Source organism: Lissotriton helveticus, chromosome 10, assembly GCF_964261635.1.
Source record: "Lissotriton helveticus chromosome 10, aLisHel1.1, whole genome shotgun sequence".
NCBI classification, from domain to species: Eukaryota; Metazoa; Chordata; class Amphibia; order Caudata; family Salamandridae; genus Lissotriton; species Lissotriton helveticus.
Window position 1 is genome coordinate 451,886,348 of NC_136071.1, and position 23,102 is coordinate 451,909,449.

The window sequence follows — 23,102 nt, forward strand, 5'->3', positions numbered from 1 at the left end:
CATGCCCACTCAGACACTCACACATTTGCTCACATACGCAGTCAGAGACTTATACTCTCACTCACATACTCACTCAAAGACTCATATGCCCATTCGTATACACACTCAGAGATGTATGCACCCACTTTTAGACCTACTGAACAACTCAAGCAGACAGTCACAGACCCACTTTTAATACACACTGTTCTAGAGATATTAAGAGATTGACTAATGTTTTATAGAGTTATTTAGATGGTGATTTATCTAGTGTGGTGGTTAGAATGAATTATATACTTGTCATTTTTTTAATGTGGTGTTGGCTATTGAGTTCCTGCTTTTGCTTTGTGTTTTCACAACATATTCGCGGTAATTGTGGGCACCAACATCATCGTGACTCCCAGTGTCACTGTTAACACGGAAAATAGGTTTTATAGATGGTATTTATAGAACCTCACTAGAGAAACGTGAGTTTGGACTGTACAGTATTAAACCATTAATGCCCAAAAAACTATAGTGCATATATGTGTTTTTCAGTCTGTAAAAAAGGCACGATTGTTGCGGGTACCGACTTCATTGTAACCGTGGGCATAGAGCTCCACTCCGCCCCTGGAGTGTGCGGAGTTTTGCCTACTTTGCGCTCCGTGAAGTAGGCAAAACTCTGCACACTCCACGGCGGAGAAGAGTTGGCCAGCCCCGCCTCCCTCCCACCCTATTAACAATCAAATTACAAACTTTAAAAATAATTTAAATGTAAAAAAAAATGGCTTACCTTAGCTGCAGCGTCCCGGGGCTCCCTTTTCCTTCTTCATTCAAAAATGCGCATGCCCTGGCCCGCGCAGTTTTAATGCAGAAGTCGTGATGAAGGAGGAAGAGGGAGCCCCAGGACGCCACAACTAAAGTAAGCCGTTTTCCTTACTTTAAAATTCTTTTTAAAGCTCGTAATTTATTTGTTAATAGGATGGAAGGGATGCTGGTGGCGTGTAGTGGGGCTACGCGGAGTGTGCAGAGTTTGTTTTCCACTCCCTGGAACCCTGCGTAGCCCCACTACACACACTACACCTACCCTTACTTCATTGTGACTCCCGGCATCACCACGAACATGGAAAATAGGTTTTAGAGCTGGTTGTTGTAAAAAAATCTCTCTAGAAAAACATGAGTTTGGGCGGTACAGTATTAAATCCCTAGTGTCACGTTAAGTCAAGATACGCTTTATCGATTTGAAAAATCAGATCATAAAAGCACGCAACACGTCAATAAATACAAACAGAATATTGCAAGCAGATTAATAAAATCATAAAAACATAAAACATGTAGCAACAAATACAATGTACACACAGATAAAATCAATTGATTAAAAAGAGAAAACCACATTATCAGTTCAGTGCACCACCAAAACATGATTGATAACAATTCTCGTTTAATCGAGGTTCGGGCCTTGCATCATTTTTCTAGTTTTGACCACCCCTTTCAGAAACTTAGCAATATGGTCACTAACAATTTTATCATCCAAAAATTGCAGCATGATGAAAGCGGGTCGGCAAGATCTCAAGCCCTGTGTTTTCAGAAAAGGCAGAAAACATCTTTTCCTGAGTGAGGTGTAAAACTGACAGAAGAACATGATATGGATTGTTGTCTGTGTAGAAATATCATCACAAGGACAAGGGCAAAGGAACGGGACCAATCGTTAATCTGGGGAAAAATAACCAGGGTATGAAAGTTGCCTACGTCAGTAAAGTGTCAAAAATACTATAATATGTGTGCATATATGTGTTTTCCTGTCTGTAAAATTGTCGCAATTGTCGCAGGTACCGACATCATTGCGACTCCCAGCGTCACTGTGATGGTTTTTATAGAAACTCACTAGAAGAACATGACTTTAGACAATACAGTAATAAACCCCTAGTATGTAAAATAGTGTAATATGTGTGCATATATGTGTTTTACACCTTATGAAAAAGGCATGATTGTTGTGGTTAACAACCTTGTTGTGACGCCGAACATAGTTGCGAAATTGGAAAATATATTTTAGGGATGGCTTTTACCGAAAATTAATACAGAAACATGAGTGCAAGCATGTTTTTTAAAGAAGCCTGTATAAAGTAATATGTGCAGAGCAATGTTTAGAATTGATTTTTTCAGTTATTATTTTTGCATGTGCTGGTGGCCATTGAATGTCTGCTTTTGTTTTGCGATTTCGCAGCTTAGTTGCGACCATCGTGACCTTGTTGTGAAGATACCTAAAAACAAAAAGAAAGGATATTTATAAAGAAAATTAACAATATTTCAGGACACTAGGGTGGCTCTGATAAGAGCCTTTGTGTTGATTGTGTGTATATTACACCTACACATAAGACTGGATGCAGAGTTTCAGGTTACTTAGAAACACCCTGTTGCCTTCGTCTGTAAAATGCACTCCATCATTTCTATAAATTCCATGCATTTCAAAATGAAGATTGTTGTTACACATACAACCCTTTCGAGGGTCCCTCAGGAATGCAGAAACAGTTTTATTAACAGGTTTCCTGCCTTTGTCAATATGTGGGCAGAACGATTTGACCAATTTTTACTTCTGTCTTTCGTATATATTAGAGTACACCAAGACAGTGGGAGGGGAAAATGACATCAGTTCTGCAAAGGTATCCTTAATTTGGATTTCCAGCCCTAGCCCAGTTAGTGTGCCAACTTCATTTCCACCACAATGCACAGTTATGAGGTGAGGAGCTCGGCAATCCACAATAGTTTTAATTAAAAGCAGCAAATTATGAAACTTTTACCCTCTCTGGCCAAACCAAGTAATCTGCACATTTTGTAAACCAAAGTCCCTAATAATCCCTCTGTTTTTTGCAGCCTCTTTAGCCCATTAGACATAGCAGTGGCCAACACGCCACAATCTAAGCATTTTGAAGTGAAGGAGCAATAGCAGTCAGGAAAAGACTCAATCTGAATGAGGCTGTTTTCCAAATGAAAAGCAGTTAAATGGAGGTGTTTTCTATTTTTTTTAAAAGTTATATTTGATTGGATGTTGTCAGCATTTAAGTGAATACAATCAGGTAGTATGTTGGATGCATTGGCAAGATGTCCCATTAGTGGCTGTTGTTTAAAATAAGAAATGTAATACAGACATGGATATGCTTTTGAATCTGTGGAGAAAACCACACTTGCTGTATCTGTTTGGAAGTAGCATGGTCTTGCTCAAGTGTGCTGTGAACTTTTGACCTACTGGTTCCACTGGGTTGCCCCACCCACTCGCCTAAGAGTGTATTGGGCAGTTATGAGACTATTTAAGTAATGATAAATGTTAATTTCCAACTGAGGGCTATGTAATAAACTGTTGTGCAGTATTTAAATTTAAAAAAAGGAAGTTAAAATAGGTTTGGACTCATAGACAGGAATCTCTTTTTGAAAGTGAGGGAAAGGGTTAACAGATGCTAATCATTCACAAGTAGAAATAGAGTAGTCTAAACTGAAAGACATGATTTCATGTGATGCCTTTTTAATGATCATCGAGTGGTAAGTTGAAGAGGTTGCCATTTTATAGTTGGTTTCTATGAGAGTGGTGTACCATTCTTGTGCTTAGCTTTTACAAATCCTAACAGTGTCAAAACTATCCAAAAACAGCTAAAACAACAATGTAATCTACTAAATCAATTCCCTTGTAAGTACATTGAATTTTAATTGTTTGAAAAATGTACCTTAGAAATAAAGCTATTTATGGCAGTTTGATAAAAAGAGTATCACAGTGATATGAAAAAAATATATCATATGAACCGTATCTGCAAGAGGGTATGTGTTTAGGATGTTAACGCCAAATGTTTTGGGAAGTAACATGAATATGAATTATATGAATTAGTGCCCCTTTATTCCATTGTGTACTTTTAGAAAACCAACTGAATCGTATTGTTGAAATTTCCAATGAGGAATGTCTTTACAACTGAGAATGTTTTAAATGTCTAAGCATTATGTGCAGAATAGATACATCTATGTTATATGCATTCTGGGAATTGTAGTACTTTTAGTCACATTATTAAACATGAGCAGTTTAGTTATAAATAAAAAATAAGAAAATGTGCTGCACCTGTATATGAATTATAAATGAGACTTCCGTTTTCTGTTTAAATGGATATTTACATATAAATACAGATGGAAAACTTTGTTTCCTAGTCTGTATTTAAAATACAAATGATAAAATACTGACCAACCAGCTTTATGGTGTCTATGTGCGCCTCTGGATAATCCATGTCTGAGGCACACAGGGGCTGCAGGAAGAAATCTGAAATTGCTGCTGGGATGTCCTGCAGACTATTCTACCCTTGACATCACCCCGCCCTCTCGAGTCTGGGCTAAGCACTCTGCTGCCAAGTGAGACTGATCTGTTTCAAGATAGCCTCTCTACCACCCTGACAGGACCAGGCCAGTAGTGCTCTTCAGATTTTGTAAAAAAAATCAGACACATATTGACGATGACACAGGTTTAATGTGGCAGCAATTGCCCCCGCCTACGGTAGACATCCTGCTCACACCATGACGTTTGTCATCTGTTGTCTTGCCATTAGCTCGTGAGCAGCCTATCCAGAGGCATAGTTCAAAGTGCAAAGAAATGTGCAAGCATAGGCGAGTAGCAAGACAGCTCAACTGTCTTTTGAGACAGCAGAGTAGCTCTTAGCATGTAAATGCTGTATCAATTTCTAAACATTCAGCTTTCCACATTTCTGGAGCCCGATCTCTAATAACATTCATTGAGAAAGCTGAAGCGAAATACAAATGCATGAGTCTTGGTGGCCTAAAATGTCAACCTGTGGGATCTGTATTTACATTTCTTTAAATAAGTATATGACAATAGGTGTATACATCAACCAAAAAGGTGGTGGGTGGAGGAAATGGGAGTAGTAGATTTGGAGGGACTTGAATGTTTTGGTCAATTAGTGTTAGCAAGGAGTAAAGATAGCAGCCCCCCCCACTAGCCTTTGGTACCTCTGGCAATTTCCCTTGCTAGCCCTTGTCATCACTGCTGTGTGAGAAACAGGAAGTAATCTGGAATCTTAGAGCCCTGTTCATTTCCTTGATTTTCACTAAGCTTTATTTTCCTTGCCACACAGTAGGAAATAGGCGATTGCTGTGGAGCTAAGAGCGGGTGTAACCCTCTGAAGGCAAAAGGTTTAAGATGTCACTTCAACTACTTGTAGCACTGGGGCAAAGTAACATCCATGCACGTGAACATACATGACCAGGCTCAAGTCTCGGCTTTGGCTCATCATCTGATGATTCACTAAATGTCCTGGTGCCAGGAAAAATTAGCTAGACCTTGTGTAATCAAACAGGTGCTCATGTAAAGTGTTTCGATACCTTCGGTGCAAGTTCATGCTATACAAAAATGTCAGAAAGTGTACATTGTCTATTTACATAAATATATAGATATTTTTTATTTATTTAGTGTTTGATCAATAAAAACATTTACAAAATCATACATTCCTTATATTCATAATTGATTAATATATGTATTAGTGCCTATCTAAACTTAACAAAAGAAACATAAACTTTGATTTTAAAAGTTGACGTATATACAGTTCTTATGAGACTATTTCTCTGTTGATTGTTCTATAGAGTTCGCTACTAGGAAAGTAGCCATTTTCCTTTGTTCTTCCAAAATTCTTCTTCATTCCATTAAGAAAAAACATGAAAGAAATAAAGTCCAACACTTTGGACATATTGGACACAAGCCAAATCAGATCTAAAGTGCAATATAATTGACCAAACCCGCACATGGTGGTTACAAAGTTATTACATGGCATCTATTTTTTATTTTGTTAATCTAAATATTAGGTTCCCCACTTAAAAATAGTACTATAAAACACACTTAATATATAAAACAGTAACAGCTGAATAAGGGAACAGCCATAAAATTAGTAAAGTGCAAATGCATTGGTCACTTTCTCCACTTTCTGGAAGGCGTTATTTATAGGTAATGTGAGCCAAGCTCCCATTCTATTTATGGACATTAAAGTGCGTGATAAGTCATATAGGTGATGAAGTGCTAATGCATCAGTCACATTATCAATATCATGTACATAGTATTCATAAACAGAGGATTGTATACACAGTGTGCAGTGCTACAATCAGTAGTTAAAGTGGCCATTAATGATTTAAAATGGTAATCCATTTCTCTTGCGTAATAAGTTTATAGCAAATAGATATCTACTAAGGCTAAAAACAATTTTCTGCGATGTGTCTGTTTTTAAAATATCTAATGCTCCTAAATGTAACCTAAGTCCAATGTTGATGCAAATCGGTTTGAGCCATTTTTTCTGAGGGATTATGTATGCTCGACAGAATAATAATATGTGGGGATCATTTTCTACAATATATTTAGTGTGGAAAAGTGCAAATGGCCTCCTTATCAATGATATTGTTGCACATCCACTTGTATGTATTGGATTTGGTGTGTAATACATCAAAGCAAAATGTGATGTATCAGGACTCTGATAGTTGGAGTTGTATTTCGTCCATGTAAACCTCAAACAGAGGGACCGATTTTATCAATGATGTATACTGTCCTGGATATACATCCAATAGAAGTTTTTCAAGATTTGTTTTGAATGATGTGACTCTGATTGGGTATCGTCCCAATACCTATTTTAACCTAATTTGTAGAATCAACTATGCACATGTCGGAGCCAAGGAAGTGTTACATTATAATCAAGTCCCAGTGTCGGGGGGGGCGTGGCTAGCTAGCCACGATGGCGGTCGGCTGCCACTAGAGCTCCGGGTCCGCTTGGGGGCCTGATCCTGCCTCAGGGACCCTGCACGAGCCCTGAGAGGGACGGAAGACCGGGGGCCGAGTCTGTAACCTGCGGAGATCCTGCGGTCTGCAGGAGGTGTGACCGCGATCCCGACACCGGTATTGGAGGGAGCCCGGGCCTGCTGCAGCGCCGGCGGGCCAGGAGCCGGGGGCTGGAGTGGACTCGGGGCCCGAGGCGGCCGGGATACAAACACCGGAAGTGCCCGGACAGTGATCCCCTGGAAGGCGGGGGGTGTTTCCCCGTACCGGAGGCCCACCGGAGAACGTCGATCGGTTGCCAGAAGGGCCGGGACTCAGCTGAGAGCTCAGATGCGTGCACCGAGTCTGTCCTGGACTGCAGGGCTCCTGGGGCTGTGGAGGACCCAGAGGCTCCTCCATGACTACACGGAGGTAGGCCGTTGCACAGAGGACTGAGTGCGGGGCACAACACATCACGAAGCTGGAAACGGATCCTCTTCACGACGAGGACCGGGGGGGAAGCAAGCGGCGCCATTTTCTCCCCCCCCTCCGCGGGGCCTGCAGACCCGGCCACAGAAACTAGGCCAAAGTGCCCTGGACGGCTTTGCCTTTGATTTGGGGGAAAGGCTTCCCCCCATGCCAATGGAGTAAGGGAGAATATCACCGGCCTGGCAGCACGGTGATCCACTGATGGTGAACGCACATGAGAGGAGTGCTAGCCGAATTGTAGGATTGGGGCCCTGCGACACATACTCCGCAGCCCTGTCGAGGGTGAACGTGGAGGAGATAGGACGGATTGAGCCCGCACACCGCGGAGACACTGCAAAGCTGGTCGGGGTCCTGGTGCATCTCCCCTCCCGGTTGGACTGGACTGCTGTGCCCCCTCCTGGCACTGGCTGGCCAGATATTGTGGGCGCGAAGGTGATAGTAAAGGTGCCCCACGGGCGAAATTGGGATCCTCTCCCCGAACTGGACATTCACCCACCCTGCTGCGAACGGACTTGCCAAGTAGAAGTCCACCATGGTGCGTAAGGGGGTGAAGGGGTCGGAAGGACTGGGAGATCCTGCGACTACACGCACAGCGGAGAATGCTGGGGAAGGATGGACTCCGCCTGGCGCCTCTGCACCGGACGGCTCCGGGGGACAACAGGCAGACAAACTGGACTTAATCCTGCAAGAAATAAGGGAATCCAGGTCGGCAATGGAACAACAGATGGGGACCCTCACTGCAAATCTATCACTGCTGAAAGAGGACCATGGCAAACTGGCAGATAAGGTTAAAGACCAGGGACTCGCTATTGCCGACCTTACACCGACGGTGTCCGACCACTCCGCCTCTATTCAACAATTGCAGCAGCAGGTCGCCTCCCTCATAGATCGTGTGGAGGATGCGGCGGGCCGTAATCGCCGCAACAACATACGCATCATAGGCCTTCCGGAGCAATGCGACGGGGACCGTGCCACGGACTTCATGGAGCAATGGTTTAGGGATCATGTTGCCAAGGAGGGGTTATCCCCGTACTTTTGTGTCGAGCGTGCACATCGGATCCCAACCGGGAGGCCCAGACCGGGCCGCCCACCCCGCCCCCTGATAGTCCGGATACTTAATTACCGAGATAGGGACAGCTTATTGCAAAAGGCTCGAGAGAACACCCCCATTCACTACGAGAACCACAGAATATCCCTATACCCGAATTACACCAACGTGGTCCAAAAACAGCACTCCTCCTATGTGGCGGTGAAGAAACGGCTGCAAAAGGCCAAGCTGAAATACCCACTGCTCTTCCCTGCCCGACTCAAGATTGTCCATGGCCAAAAAATACACTTTTTTGAGAGCCCTGCGGACGCGGAAGAATGGCTTGAGGTAATGGGCATAGATGGGAGTCAAGACGTGACTCAAGAATCTGCGACCGGTGGCTCGTGAGGTGGCTCTGGGCATGAAGAGGGAGGATCCCCGAGGCCGGAGGACGGTACGGGATGGCACGGCCCGTCACGGGAGCAACAGAAGGAGGATCAGCTAGGAGTATTGGCAATGGTGGGCACATTCCGAGAGGACTCCGGAAAGATCGCAATGGAGTCGGATGACAGCATGATCCACTCCGACTTGGAACACAGCGTGGTCCTGTTCCCTACTGTTACGTCCAGAGCAGCAGACGACATGCTGGACAACTGAGGGAGCGGCTGACTCCACTCAAAGCAGACTGGCCGGACTACATCAACTGATATCCTTTGTGTTGTATATATTGTTTGATGCTCCAACTACCCTCTCCTGCTAGTGAGAATGTATGGATGGCTGGGAAGTGTGATTTCTGCCTGCTTATATGAGGGGTGGGAGTTGCTCTCCCTTGTGTGGGCGGGAAGAGGGCCGGGAGCGCGATACTAAGATGAAGTCAGACCCAGGTGGGTTCATTGATGTACACCGAGGTAGGGCCTGTGGAAAAGATTGCATGTATGATCCTACAATAGTGCCCCCGAGGCGGGACACCGTTGAGCCTGTGGCACCCGGGAGCGACCGATCAGATGACCGAAATAGGGCTTAGCCACCCCTCCATTGGCGTAGGCACTGGAGCTAGGACCTTTTTGTTCTCTGTTATCATGTTGGGCTCAGCAAGGTTGTGTTGTTGCTCCAAGTTTGTTCTGTTCTTGAAGGGGAGTTCAGGGTATGTGGTCTCCTGGTCACTAGGCATGGGGAATTGTGCTACTGAAATGCTGATTCACTCACGCTCATTTACACATGATCATGGCTAATATCATAGGGAAGTATTGTTTTACAACGTGGAATGTGCGCGGGCTGGGGGCACTACAGAAACGATATAGGATCCACTCCTTCTTGCTTAGACACCATACCCAGATAGCATTCCTCCAGTACTCCAACCTTATAGCATCAGAGGCCCAGAAACTATAAAAAAAAGTGGAGAGGAACCATCTACTCCACGACTTACTCGACATTCTCTCGGGGGGTGACCATCTGGATAAGACATGGGACACCCTTCGAAGAAATAGAGAAGAAGGTGGATGATCAAGGGAGGTATGTCCTAGTGAAGGGCACCGTAGATGGTGAATTGATAGTGCTGGGCTGTATCTACGCCCCAAATTTCGATCAAGATAAGTTTTTACATGTTGTTGGTCTGGCGCTTGCGGATTGGACAGGCTTTCCCTGGGTTCTTGGTGGGGACTGGAATATGGTACTGGACCTGGGTCTGGATAGATCACACCCTCCCCTTCAAGTAGCCGGAGCTTCCAGTTTGTCTGAGGTGTTCACGACATGGGCGGAAGGCTGGGGGCTGGCAGACATGTGGCGGGAATTGAACCCTGACCATGAGGAATACTCCTACTATTCCCACATACCTAACCTACCTACTAGAATTGACCGGTTTATGTGTTCACGGTCGTTGGCATTGTCGCAGGGATTCCGTTCTCATACAGAACTCTGCATAGAGACTTGGAACCTCAGTGAATTAGGGTGTGCCATATCCATCTTTTAGATCTACCTTTAGCCGGGCCTTTTATGAAATCATTCAGATCAACATCGTCAGTCAGTTTAGATAAATGCAGTTTAACTGACGCCAAGGTAGAATGTTTGAGCCAATTCTGACATAATTTGCCTACCGCATAGGTAGTTACCGAATGTTCACTTTCAAAATGGGGATCTACCCTGACCTGTGTAAAGCCTTGAGCCAAACCTAGAAAACGATGTTGGCACATGTCAGCACTTCTGTGCCAGAGCAACCAGCCATTGGGATCCAAACTGGATATGTTAAAGGACGAATTTAGCAACAGAGTTTGCAACTCTCTGATCGAAAATTTTGAAGTATTACCCCAACCTGAATATTCTTCCAAATCAGGGAAGGAAGGAGCATTTAATTTTTTTGAAGTAGCCAATCCAAAGCATGTTGTCTGTGAAATGGTGGAATTCAAAAACAACATATGACTCGGGATAAGACATGCACGGTGCAAAGCCTCAGTGCCTTGTACCTGCCAACTTTTAGAACCCCAAACAGATTTAAGGTCAACTGTTTCCTTCCACAACTCGTAGCCTCCAACTGCTAACTGGTCAAGAAAGGACTTTGAGTACAATAATTTAGTATCGGTAAGTCTAACCTTGGACATGGACTTTTTTGTCATCTTAAAATAAAAAGACATGGGATTGGACTGATTAAAATCAGTAAAATAAGTGTACTTTTTCAAAAAGGTACTCAAACTGCCTTGTATAGGAGCCGGACAATGTTCCCATTGTGTATAATTCACAGTGCTCCTCCTGGAATTAGTTTTATGCAGGTAGTGATTACCAAAATATTGGTAACAAAATAAATCACCATAATTAGCAGAATCTGAATGCAAATCTTCAGCATCAAAGGCAGCATAATATTTAAAATCAGAAAACAATGCTTCTACAGGCTGAACATCCCAATCATCAGAACGTATGTTTTGTTTAACTACATCCCCCATGTTAACTCGAAGCACATTAGGAGGAATGGGGTGCCAATGTTCCATTGAGATGTCGAATGCATGTTCTCTCTTCGACATAGTGTCCATTGACGATTTGGAAAAAATAAAATACAAAACCAATTGACATAAAAAGGTAAATCGAAAAAAGCACCAGCCAAATATATGTCCAAGGGGGAATCAAAAAATGTTTTTTAAATAATCTTGCATAAACAGTAATCAGTGAAGGCTTTGTTGATGTGTGTGAAACAGTGTCAAATGAAAATCTGGATTCTGTGGCCAAGCGAGTTTGTAAATCAGGCATTATTAAGTAAGTAAAGTCAGTGTCATCAAGTTGAGTACCTGGCAAGTTACTAAATAAAGGACTAGAAATTGCAGGCATCTCGAGGGCAACCTCAGGTTCAGGATTTGAAGTCGAGGCCAATACAGAATTTCTCACTATCGAAGGACATGAGACTGCCGGTGTCATACTAAGAAGAATCGGCCACTCTGTGTATCTTGACATTGTCAATGGAGATATACCTGTTTTCCTTACGACCAGGAAGTGGTGGTAAAATGACTGTTCTTGTGCCCTTCACACCAAGCATTGGAACTGGAGCTCGATAGGAGGGACCAAATTCTGTCTTGTTTTCGATCTTCTCTCGAACCAATTCTCCAACTTGGGGTAGCCAGCCAACTACCGGGATCTGCAACGCATCATCCGAGGTAGAGGGCAAATGTTCCTTTGCAAGACTGTCTCTCGTCTCTTGTAGATTCTGTTAAACAGTGCAATGTTCATCTACGTCGAAGGAGGCAGCAACAGCCACCGAGTCTAGACCGTCAAGGTCCGGTACATACATCTTGATACCAAAGAGCATTTCGTATGGAGTCCGCCCACCCAGAGAACTTCTAGGAAGATTATTAAGAGCACGCTGCACGCCATTGAGGTGGGCCAGCCAGTTCCTGCCAGTGCCTATAACTCGAGCTGTCAATGATTGCTTTAAGTCACGGTTCATTCGTTCAACAACACTATTACCCTCAGGTCTATATGGAGACGAAAACTTGACTTGGACCCCCAACGAAGCCATGGCATCCTTATATGCCTTAGAGGCGAACGCAGGACCCTGATCCGAATGGAAGGTACCACAGGCAAAAATCCCTACAAAGACACGCAAATCTCTTATGACAGTCCGTGAATCAGCACTGCGGTGAGGCCATACCCACACAAAGCAGGTGCATGAATCAACTGCTACTAAGATATACTTACATGCAGTATCAGAAGAAAAAGGACCGCAGTGATCTAAATAAACGCACCTAAGTGGTTTATTAGAAATGAACAGCTGTGTTTGGTGTGGCGCGCAGCAGTTGAAGGCTTAATCTGCTGACAAATGTCACATTGAAGGACATAATCACGCGTCTGTTTGTACAGTCCCCGCCACCAGAAACGCTGTTGTAACTGAGCCACAGTGGCTGAAACGCCTGCATGCGCAGACGCAACCCCTTCATGGGCCGCTGTGATCAATGTATTTCTGCGATCCAAGTTGGGAATCAATCTCTCCCCAACGTCAGGTATTTTCACATAAGGAACCTTATCGGGACTTAAGTGGTATGAATACTTCGAAGGGAACCCCTTAGGATATTTACTTCCCTTCTCAGTCGCAGCAACAGCTGCCAAGATATCATCATCAATCTTACTTTTGGACCGTGTAACTGCTGCAAATAAATAAGTCGATACTGCTGATTTTGCTGCCTCATCGGCAAGCGAATTTCCAACAGCGTGGACTCCCAAGAGTATGAATTACAAACACGAGTGGCAACTGCTCTTTAAGCTCAGCCACTCGGACCCAGATCATTTTATGTTTTATTGTGCTACCCTTGTAATCACCAAAATCATTCTGAATCCAAAAGAACAAGTTTTCATTGTAAGACTGGACACAGTAGTAAGAATCACTTACAATAAGAGTCGTCACACTAGGATCAGCGTACTCCAATGGAAGCATCAGAGCACGAAGCTCTGCTAATTGTGCGGTGCAGTCCCCTAGAGTCTGCGAGTGCACGAACCTGGACTTGAACTCATCGTTCACCATGGCACCTACCACAATGGCGCAAGCTGAAACGTATGCGTGTTTAGACCCATGCGCAACCTGCGCCGAACCATCAGTGTATATGATGCAATGGAAATCCTCCAAAGGCCGCATAGCTAAAGGGGCAGGATGAACTAATTCATATTACAAAAACTCCTGCGATTGTAAGGAGGCATCAAAAATAAACGTGACATCCGGAGATGTCGATGATGCTGCCCATTGTATCCACCGAGGGTGCAAAGCTTTAGAATTTGTTACACTGGCTTTCGTCACTGCCTCTAATGCAGGAAACGGTGTAACAACCAACATCCGTTTTCCTGTGACAGAGCACGTTCCTTAAGAATCGCCATCTGCACTGCTGTCAAAACTTACTCCACAGTGGAAAATCGCATTTCAGCCGAAGTGTACAAGTGTGACTTGTAGGCAATAGGTACTGTGTCTCCTTCGTTAAAAGTAAGGTAAATGAAACCCACCGCCCCAGGGATGATTCTTATCACCAGGTTGGTGTGGTTATCACGAGTCAGTAAAAATTTGGATTCAAGCAGATCAGCCTGCAAAGATTGCAGAATGGCTGAGTGTTCTGGCAGCCAGCATGATTTGGTAAAAGTAGGTTGTATCAAAGCATACAAAGGCTTGATATGCTGGGCGTATTCAGGAATGTATGTCCTCCCGAAATTCAAAAATCCCAGCAAAGACTGTAATTTTTTCAGAGTTGTCGGAGCGCGCAGTTGTGCGCATTTCTCCAAGAAGTGAGGAGCCAATCCTCTACCTTCATTGTTGAGCTCATAGCCCAGGAACACCACTGTGTACTCTGCAATGTGTGACTTTGCAAAGTTGAATTTGTAACCAAAGTCCGCAAAGCTACAAATTATGCGATCAACTCGACACAGATGCTCCCAAAGTTCGTCGTCCGTGAGATAAATATCATCCACATACGAACAAGCATCTGGTTCAATTCTCTCCAAGAGAGAGACTATGCGGGCAGCAAACACCCCAGGACCATTGGCAAATGTTTGAACTGTTTTTGTACGCCACCGCATGTAAAACTGGTCCATTGGGAACTTAAACTATCCAAATGGTGGGCATAAAAAACGTTGGATATGTCAAGCCTGGGTTTAAACCGCTAACGGACAAGACTATCCACTAAGGCAGAGCCGTGAGTATTCCGTACTGCACAGGAACGGCAATGCGAGTTCAAATGCCTGTAATCCAATACCAAACGATATGATCCGTCAGGCTTGGTCACAGAAAAAAGAGGGTTATTCATCGGTGACACACATGTTTCAATTACTCCTTGATATTCCAATTGTTCAAGGATTTCCGCGACGGAAGCCTTAGCTTTGCACCTAATGGGATATTGAGGTTGAGGCTGTGGCATAGACCGCAAAGGAATCTCGTGGTGTGGGGAGAATGTATCCCAACCACAGTGAGTACGGTACAGAGCCGGGGCAAGGGCTTTAGCACACAGCAAAATTCAGCGCATGCTCCTTCGAGACAGTGTGCGTGAAACTAGGGAGGATTACCTCCTCCCGTCTTGGAGCCGCGAGCACAAAAGGTGGGGGCCAGTCAGCCTCCGCTAACAAAATGTCATAGGTAGTCGTAAGATTTTCCCAAAATACCCCTTTTATAGTACGTTGTATGACCCCTTCAATGAACAGGACTATTTCATAAAGTCTATCAGGGGGAGCTACTCTAGTGTCAGCTGTCTCCACAACAACATAACGGTCAGTCGCTGTCACCTTCAGTAGCGGACCCAGGGCCTCTCGCACTATGGTAATCTCCGCTGCGCTGTCCAGCAAGGTCAGAGCCCATGTCCGAAGCTGCGTTCTCACTATCTGTGGCATATCTCGCTGTTGAAGCAGCGACTTTCTTTTTTTTAAACTGGGGTCTTTTCGGTGTAGAATCGTCCTGCTTGCCTTTACCATCTTTCGGGCGGGGCTGGTCGCGTCCTTGCTGGCCACCCCGACCCCTGCCTTCACCACCGGTCGATGAGGCCGATGAGTCCTGAAAAGAACGAGGGGAGCGTTGATCAGAAACCTGAAAACGATCAGGTGATTTTATCGTCGCGCGATCGCGCAAGTCATAAAAACATTCTGGGGGTGCAGGCAATGGAGACGCAGGACGAGACTCCTGTTTCTGTTGTTGTTGTTTACCCTGTTTTTGTTTTTTCGGCCAATTTAGTTTTTTGGTCTTGGGCTGTTCGTCAATTTCAGACTTCTGCCCTTGGGGTTGGTTTTTCTCTTTAGTAGAAAATGGCTTGAGACCCACGCTATTGCGGCCCATGGTCTTATAAGCTGCCACAATAATTCTTGCTAACTGTCGGGGTTTCTCGACATCGGGAATCGCCTGCAAAGCATTGGATACCTGAAAGTTCACCGCATCTCCCTTGACATTCGCAAGAATGAGATCGGAAACCACATCAAAGGAGCCACATAGGCGCATACCCAATTCAACAGCAGCCTCAGGCCCATGCTCATCCTGAACACGTTTAAGGACCGTCGGCAGGGCAGTCATAGACGGAGTGCCGTAGCACCTCGCATATACTTCCCCATGTCTCACAGTCACCAATCTCTGGGGTCAAGTCTTTTGGCATGTTAATTGTCAGAATCCTGTGTTTTTCACCAGTAGTCGTGTTAGGAAACACCGCTTCCAGCTGGTCAAACTTTTCGACAAGCCAGAAAGGAAAATCATCCTTATCCTGGGGGTGCTTGCCCGTCACAGCGTTTACCATTACTGGACTAAGCTTCATTCCGCCCTGTCCTGCAGGATGCGACGCACCACCTGGGGCCCTGCCCGGGAGATTACGGGTTATGTATTGCACTAACGACCTAATCACGCTAATTGCGACTACATGTAGCCGTCTTAAGTCAGCAACGTTACACACTCCGTGCTGAGGATGAGGTGTAAATCCATCCAAAAGAGGCCAAGTTGCACCCGGAATGGACAAAGGACCTAACCTCGGAGCTGTTAAAGAGTGTGGTAGGGTGCCATCAAACCAAACATGGTGCTGCCAAGCATCAATAGGAACTTCCTCTGCCCTATACGGAGCATATTCCTGCAGCACAGCAGTGGCAGTGTACGTGTCGAACACAGTGGTATTTGCGTTCACAGCCGGGAAGGTCACCCACGAGTAAAAAATTTTGTATGGGTAAGTCACCTCTACACTCACCACCATTATTATGCCCATGCCATCCACGGGAATATTATAAGTCTCGAAATGATTGCGCACCGCAATGCAACTATGTTGCGGAATGTCTACCGTGGCCATAGTGACACAGAAAGAAAGAGGTACAAAGAAAACTCAGTAGCACAACTGGGTAGTAATTCAAGGAAACCGTTTTGAAAGAATAAAGCTTGAAAAGACCTATCTAAATACAGGTAGGTTTGTCCGACACCACCGTTAACCGGAAACAATAGTGAAGGGGTTAAGGACTGAATATTGCACTACTCAAATGCCATGTAATAAGGCCACCAATGGTTGGGCGCCATGTCGCAGGGATTCCGTTCTCATACAGAACTGTGCATAGAGACTTGGAACCTCAGTGAATTAGGGTATGCCAAAACTCACCTTAGTACCCAAAATCCCATACCAGACTAGCTACAGTGTCTCATTGGTTCTTACAAACTTCCAATGTTTAGACAAACCATAACATGGACTTAGAACACCTCAGGTAATGTGGAACACATGAACACTCTTTCGCTATACAATCATTTCAATCCAGAACAAGGAGTAAATGAGGACGCGTGCACATTTGAAATGTTTATTTTCTAATGCAGTGTTCTCAAGCTCAGTATCTTAGCTAATACAAGCAAATATATTATAAGAAATAAAGTAATCAGCATAGTTACTAGTCCATAGAATACAAAGGGTGAAAGCATGTTAAAATGCTAGAGGGAAGAAGGCTACAAGACACCTAATTCTCACCCTCCCTTGTTAGTATATTATATTATATCTAAGAAGGTCTCTTTGGGTTTTAGCAGGGCGGCCCCATACCTCAGATCCTAGTGGTAAGGGATCACATCATCTTCCACCAGCTCTCTGCATGCGAAGCACCATCAAGTGTGTGTGTATGCCCTGTGCAGTGCAATATTAAACGTGCCTAAACCAGAATTTGGCCGCAGCTGCATGTATGTTATGTCTAGAACGTGCGAAGATCAGACCTCACAATAACCACCGTGTTGAGATATCCTTGAAGGTCTCGGGCCTCACTGTACAGACACAGCTCACTAAGCAAAGCTGATATCAGAGCAACAACATATTGTTCCCGTGTGAAGAAAAACATTCTACTAGGCTCAAAGCTAAAGCAACAATTATGTGTCGTGTGCAGAAGCAGCAGAAAGGTAAAATGGCGTTTAAACTCCTAATAAGCTCATGCTAACATAACACAGTGTGTAGGCAAATCATATCTATATGACAGTATCCACGGTGGGAAACCCAGAGTACCTGGCCAAGACCTTCTCAGATCACAGACCCCTTACGCTCAGCCTCCTTTGGGGTAGAGTGCCAACCCCGGTGCCTACCTGGAGGCTCAACCCTCTCCTCCTGGAGGATGGCCCCTTTCGGGCAACACTGTAAGATACTCTGAATAAGTATTTTATAGAAAACTGGGAGACTGCTTCCTCAAATTTAGTGGTGTGGGACGCCATGAAAGAAGTAGTGAGGGGAGCAGCCATAGGAGCGAGACAGGAAGTCCACAAAAAACTGTGTGAGGTGGAAGACCGTTTAAAGAGACTTGAGAAGGAGGCAAGTGTGGACCTGGAGAAAAGGAGGGAGTTGCAGGCGGGTAACATTGAACACACAGAAACACTGGAAACACTGAGGAACATTGACCACAAGGAATACCTACGCCGTCAACACACCGAGGCTGACAGATCGGGCACTCTGTTGGCCCGCCTGATACGTGACCAACCTGACCCCCGGTGATAACACGGATAATGGATAGAGCGGGTAACCTGGTCCACTCACAATCCGAGATTAATAGAGCGTTCTACGACCACTTGAGAGCACTTTATGCTCCTCTGGATCGTGAGGCCCTGGAAGGGGTGTCTGATTTTTTACAGGACCCCCCCTTCCCGACGCTGTCTGATGATGTGCGAAAGGAACTGGAGGGGCCAATTACGCAGCAGGAAATACGTGTGGCCATCAGGTCTCTCAACCGCAACAAGACACCGGGCTTAGACGGGCTTCCGGTGCAGTTTTATTTGGTATATGCGGATACCTTAGTACCGGTCCTGGAAAAGATATATAGGACCGCGTCCGAGGAGGGACATTTACCTGCATCGATGATGCAGGCTCTGGTCACGTCGATACCTAAGCCTGGGAGGGATGCTGAGGATATGGGAAAATACAGGCCTTTGTCTATGCTCTCCACAGAGTATAAGATTCTCAGCAAAATAATAGCCTTACGTATACAGTTTCACCTTCCTACCCTGGTGCATCGAGACCAATGCGGGTTTCTCCCGGGAAGGAGTACGTCTTTGAACATGTGGCGGCTGCATGCAATCATGACAACTACCCCACAAGACTACCCCCAGGCGGGCTGCATTTCTCTGGACCTAAAACTGGCGCTCGACTCCCTGTCATGGACATTTATGTTTGCTGCCCTAGAACGGTTCGGTTTTCCGGACCCCTTACTACGGTGGATCAGACTATTATACACAGATCCCTCAGCCAGGGCGCGAATGGGTAGACATGTTTCGGATAGTTACCCGGTGTATAGGGGCACCAGACAAGGCTGCCCCCTTTCCCCGCTCCTATTCGTACTTGCCCTGGAACCCCTGGCCATAGCTTTTTGAGTTCATGGAATTCAGATGTGCATCCCGGTCAGACACGTACATAATTTAACATCTAAATATGCGGATGATATTCTATTATATCTCAAAGACCTGGAGGCAGATCACACGGTACTTTATGAAATATTTAGCCGATTCGAAGAGTTGTCCGTCTTGGCTATCAACCCTGTATAATCGAACGGCTTCTATTTTCGGGACGCGCAACACCCTGCCTCCATAAGCTTTGGTAGGCACCGCAAACCAGTGGCCCAGACTACGTTTAAGTACCTAGGAATACAGGTATACAGGACACCGGAGGATACATTAGATGGCAATCATAAGAGAGCTATAACACGCCTCAGGAACAGTGTGGGATTCTGGACGTCCTTGCCCCTGTCTGTTATGGGAAGAGCAGCAACTTCTAAGATGGTCATGCTTCCCCGTTTATTATATTATTTCATAAACCTACCCGTGATAGTTCACCAACAGATATTTAATACACTCAATACCATCTTGATTAGCCTTATATGGGGGGGCGGTCGACGACGTAGCAGTCTCCAGAAAATGCAATTGGGGACCAGATCAGGAGGCCTGGGTTTCCCTGATTTTCGAGGGTACTACTACGCCAGTCAAATCCAGTGGCTTTCCTATTGGGTGGCTGGTAGGAATCTCTACGAGATTGACTTTACACCGGAGCAACTGGCACGAGGAGAGTTACACTCCCTGCTGTTGCCGAGAAGCAGGATCCCCCCGGACAGTCATCCGCTCCTTCACACAACCTTGATATGCTGGAGAAGAGCACTAGCATACACCTCATCGACAAAGTCATATGCGGCGAACATTCCTTTACTGGGTATTCGGACACCGCAAGGTAGGACCACAGGGCAGGTACTGCGCCCCTGGGCAGAGAATGGGATAGAGGAGGTGGGCGCATTCTTTGGGGACGGGACACTGCTGGACCATGAGTCCTTTCAACAGATCACAGGCACCCCCCCAGACTGTACTTATTGCATGCCGCAATATCTCATTACATCCGAACACTTGGGCGCCACAGCGACTCCAGCCTACTCAACACGAGTTGGTCCACTTATTATACTATATGGGGGCAGGGGGACACCTGGTACGATGGTTGTATACTGGGATCAGGGAACATGCAGCCATTCCACTCACCACGCTTAGAGATACTTGGGCTCAGGCTACAGACGCAGCACTGACAGAGAAGGCCTGGCAGATTATCATCGAGCATCCCAGGCGAGTGTCACGGAATGTTAAATTTAGATTCATACAAGTAATGGTGCTGCATAGGGTGTATCTAACTCCAAAAAGACTGCATAAGATGTTTCCAGACTCCTCACATACATGCCCACGCTGCGGGGAAGAAGAGGCCGGATTCCTCAACATGCTCTGGGCCTGTGCACGCCTGCGGGGACACTGGACAGAGATATGTCAGGTATTAGGGACCGTTACTCAGATACCGGTACCTGTGGAAGCTCTATATTGCTTAGTGGGGTTTCGTAAATGACCCAAACAGCTGAAGGCTAAGTTGAAATTCTCGGATCTGGCCCTCTTATTAGTGGTCAGGGTTTTGAAAATGAGATGGAAATCCCCCAGGACACCCCAGGTGTCTGTGTGGCAGGCGGACCTAGTTAAATGGGGCCGGGCGGAGGGGTCAGCTCTTAGAAGAGAAGAAGAGAAAGGACAGCGGAAGTATCCCATAGCACAGGACTGGGAGGTAATGCTGATGGATTTGGAGGGGATGGACCTTATGCCGTCACAAGGAGACAGGGTGTAAAACCTACTAGGGGTATCGAGCTGGCGGGACAAGTAATTCTGATGCCCGAGGCAGCGTACAGGACACGGATATACCTACGTTACGATCTACATGGTTACATCATGAATCAGGAAGCACTAGAAATAGAGTTATTTCACTATGACCAGGAGACGAGGGAGGGATTGGGTGGGACTGTTGGGGAGGGATGGGAGGGGCAAGAGCTGTTTTTCTTTGATATGTTTAGTGGAGCTGAAGGACTAATGCAGGCTCTACCCATAGTGGAGCTGAGAGGACATGTCAATACTACACACGAACACGAGAATGTTGGACATTACCCATAGTCATGTATAAACTATTACTCAGCCTTACATGTTGCAGGAGGGAATGTAAGCACAATGACGACAAATAAGATGTTTTGTTTCTTTGGCTCTTGGTTGGGGAGAAAAGATGAAAATGAGACTGATGGACGATACATGTATTAATACGTAAAAGTGTTACCTTGTTGTAATCAGTCTTGAATAAAGAGTTTAAAAAAAAAAAATTCCCAGTGTCTCGATTAGCCCAATTTTATAATGTTTGAGCTCTTGTATAATCCATAGACGAACCCAAAGTAGCAATAGTCTTAATATATCTTGGGGCTCGATTTGCCTGAGTTTTATGTTTTGGATTATGGAAGTCATGGGTGTACGTACCTGAAGCTGCAATAACATCCTTATAAATGTATTCTCTTCCACAGTGAGCTTATTTTGGTTGTTGATGCCCCAAAATTCAGCGCCACAAAGGGTTGCTGTTTGCGCCCTGCACTTGCAAACTTCTAGGGCCAGCGACCCTGCTTTAGATGTACTTTTTAAAATGTTTTTTCATGATTGCCATGGAGGTTTGGACCAGGTTTGAGTTGGATTTAAGCATATGCAGCTCCCATGACAGTTTGGTGTTGAGGGTAATACCCAGATAATTGTAGCTCAGCACATATTCCAATTTTTGCTTTCCAACTATAATGTTTTTCTTGCATGATTTGTGTGGATTTAGGGCCATATATTTGGTTTTGTTTGTGTTAATTTCTAGACCTTTTTCCATGCAGAAGGCGCCAAAACAGTATAAGATATTTTGAAGACCCCTAGGTGTTTGAGATAATAATATTGTATAATCTGCAAAGAGTAAGGCAGGTACTGGCACCCCTCCTAACTTTCCTAACTAAACATGCTGGGTTTGAAATTGAGGAGGGTTAATAGTGCAGAATGCCTCTTGAGAGTTTTTGTGCTAGTTACACTTGGTGTGTAACTTTCCTTTGAGAAATGCTGAATATATGTTTTAAAGACACAAAATATTTGAGGAATGATATAGGTATGCCATTAACCCCTTGTGTGCTTCTGCCGGCCCCCGGCCGTCTGACGTCACGGTGGGCATGTTCTGATGACGGCCAGGGGCCTTCAGAATCCCGCCCACTCAATAAAAACCCTGCACAGCACAAAATTCATGCAGCGCAGAAAGGGTTACGAAAAGGTTTAGTGCTTTGAAAAAGTGAGAATTGTTGTTTTCAGTATTAGAAACGTACTGATGCATGTACACGCTGAGTTAGAAAGCAATGTATGAACCTAGAGAGCCATGTATTCAATTAAATATCACGTGTGATATCTGGACCTCACTCACACATAGCTCAGTAGAATAGGATAGATACACTAAAACAGGTATTTTTATACTGACAGAAAGACTTAAACAATGAATCACAGATATATTCACAACTCTTATGTATCTAACTGCAATGGCGGTACTTTCACAGTCAGCCAGGCACTATTCAGGCACTCATCCAATCACCCAGCCACTACCCAGGCAGTCATTGAATCACACAAGCACTATCCATGCACTTATTCAATCACCCAGGCACTACACATGCACTCTTGCAATTGCGCAGGTACTAATTATGTAGTCATTGAACTATGCTGGCACTACCCATGAATTCATCAAATCACCCAAGCACTAATCATTCACTGACACAATTACCAAGTTTGTACCTGTGCAGTCATTCAAACACCCAGGCACAATCCATGCACTAATCCAAATACCTACTTACAACCCATGCACTCATCGATTTACTGAGGCACAACCCGTGCACACATCCAAATATGCAGGCAGTACCAATGCAGTGAACCTATCACCCATCCAGTACCTATGCGCTCATTCAATTACTGAGGCATGACTTGCACTAATACAATTATCCCAGTGGTACACTTGCTTTTATCCAATCACTCAAGCTTTAACAATGGACTCCTGAAATCACTCAGACACTAGTCATTCACCCAAAGTCAAAGTCAAAATC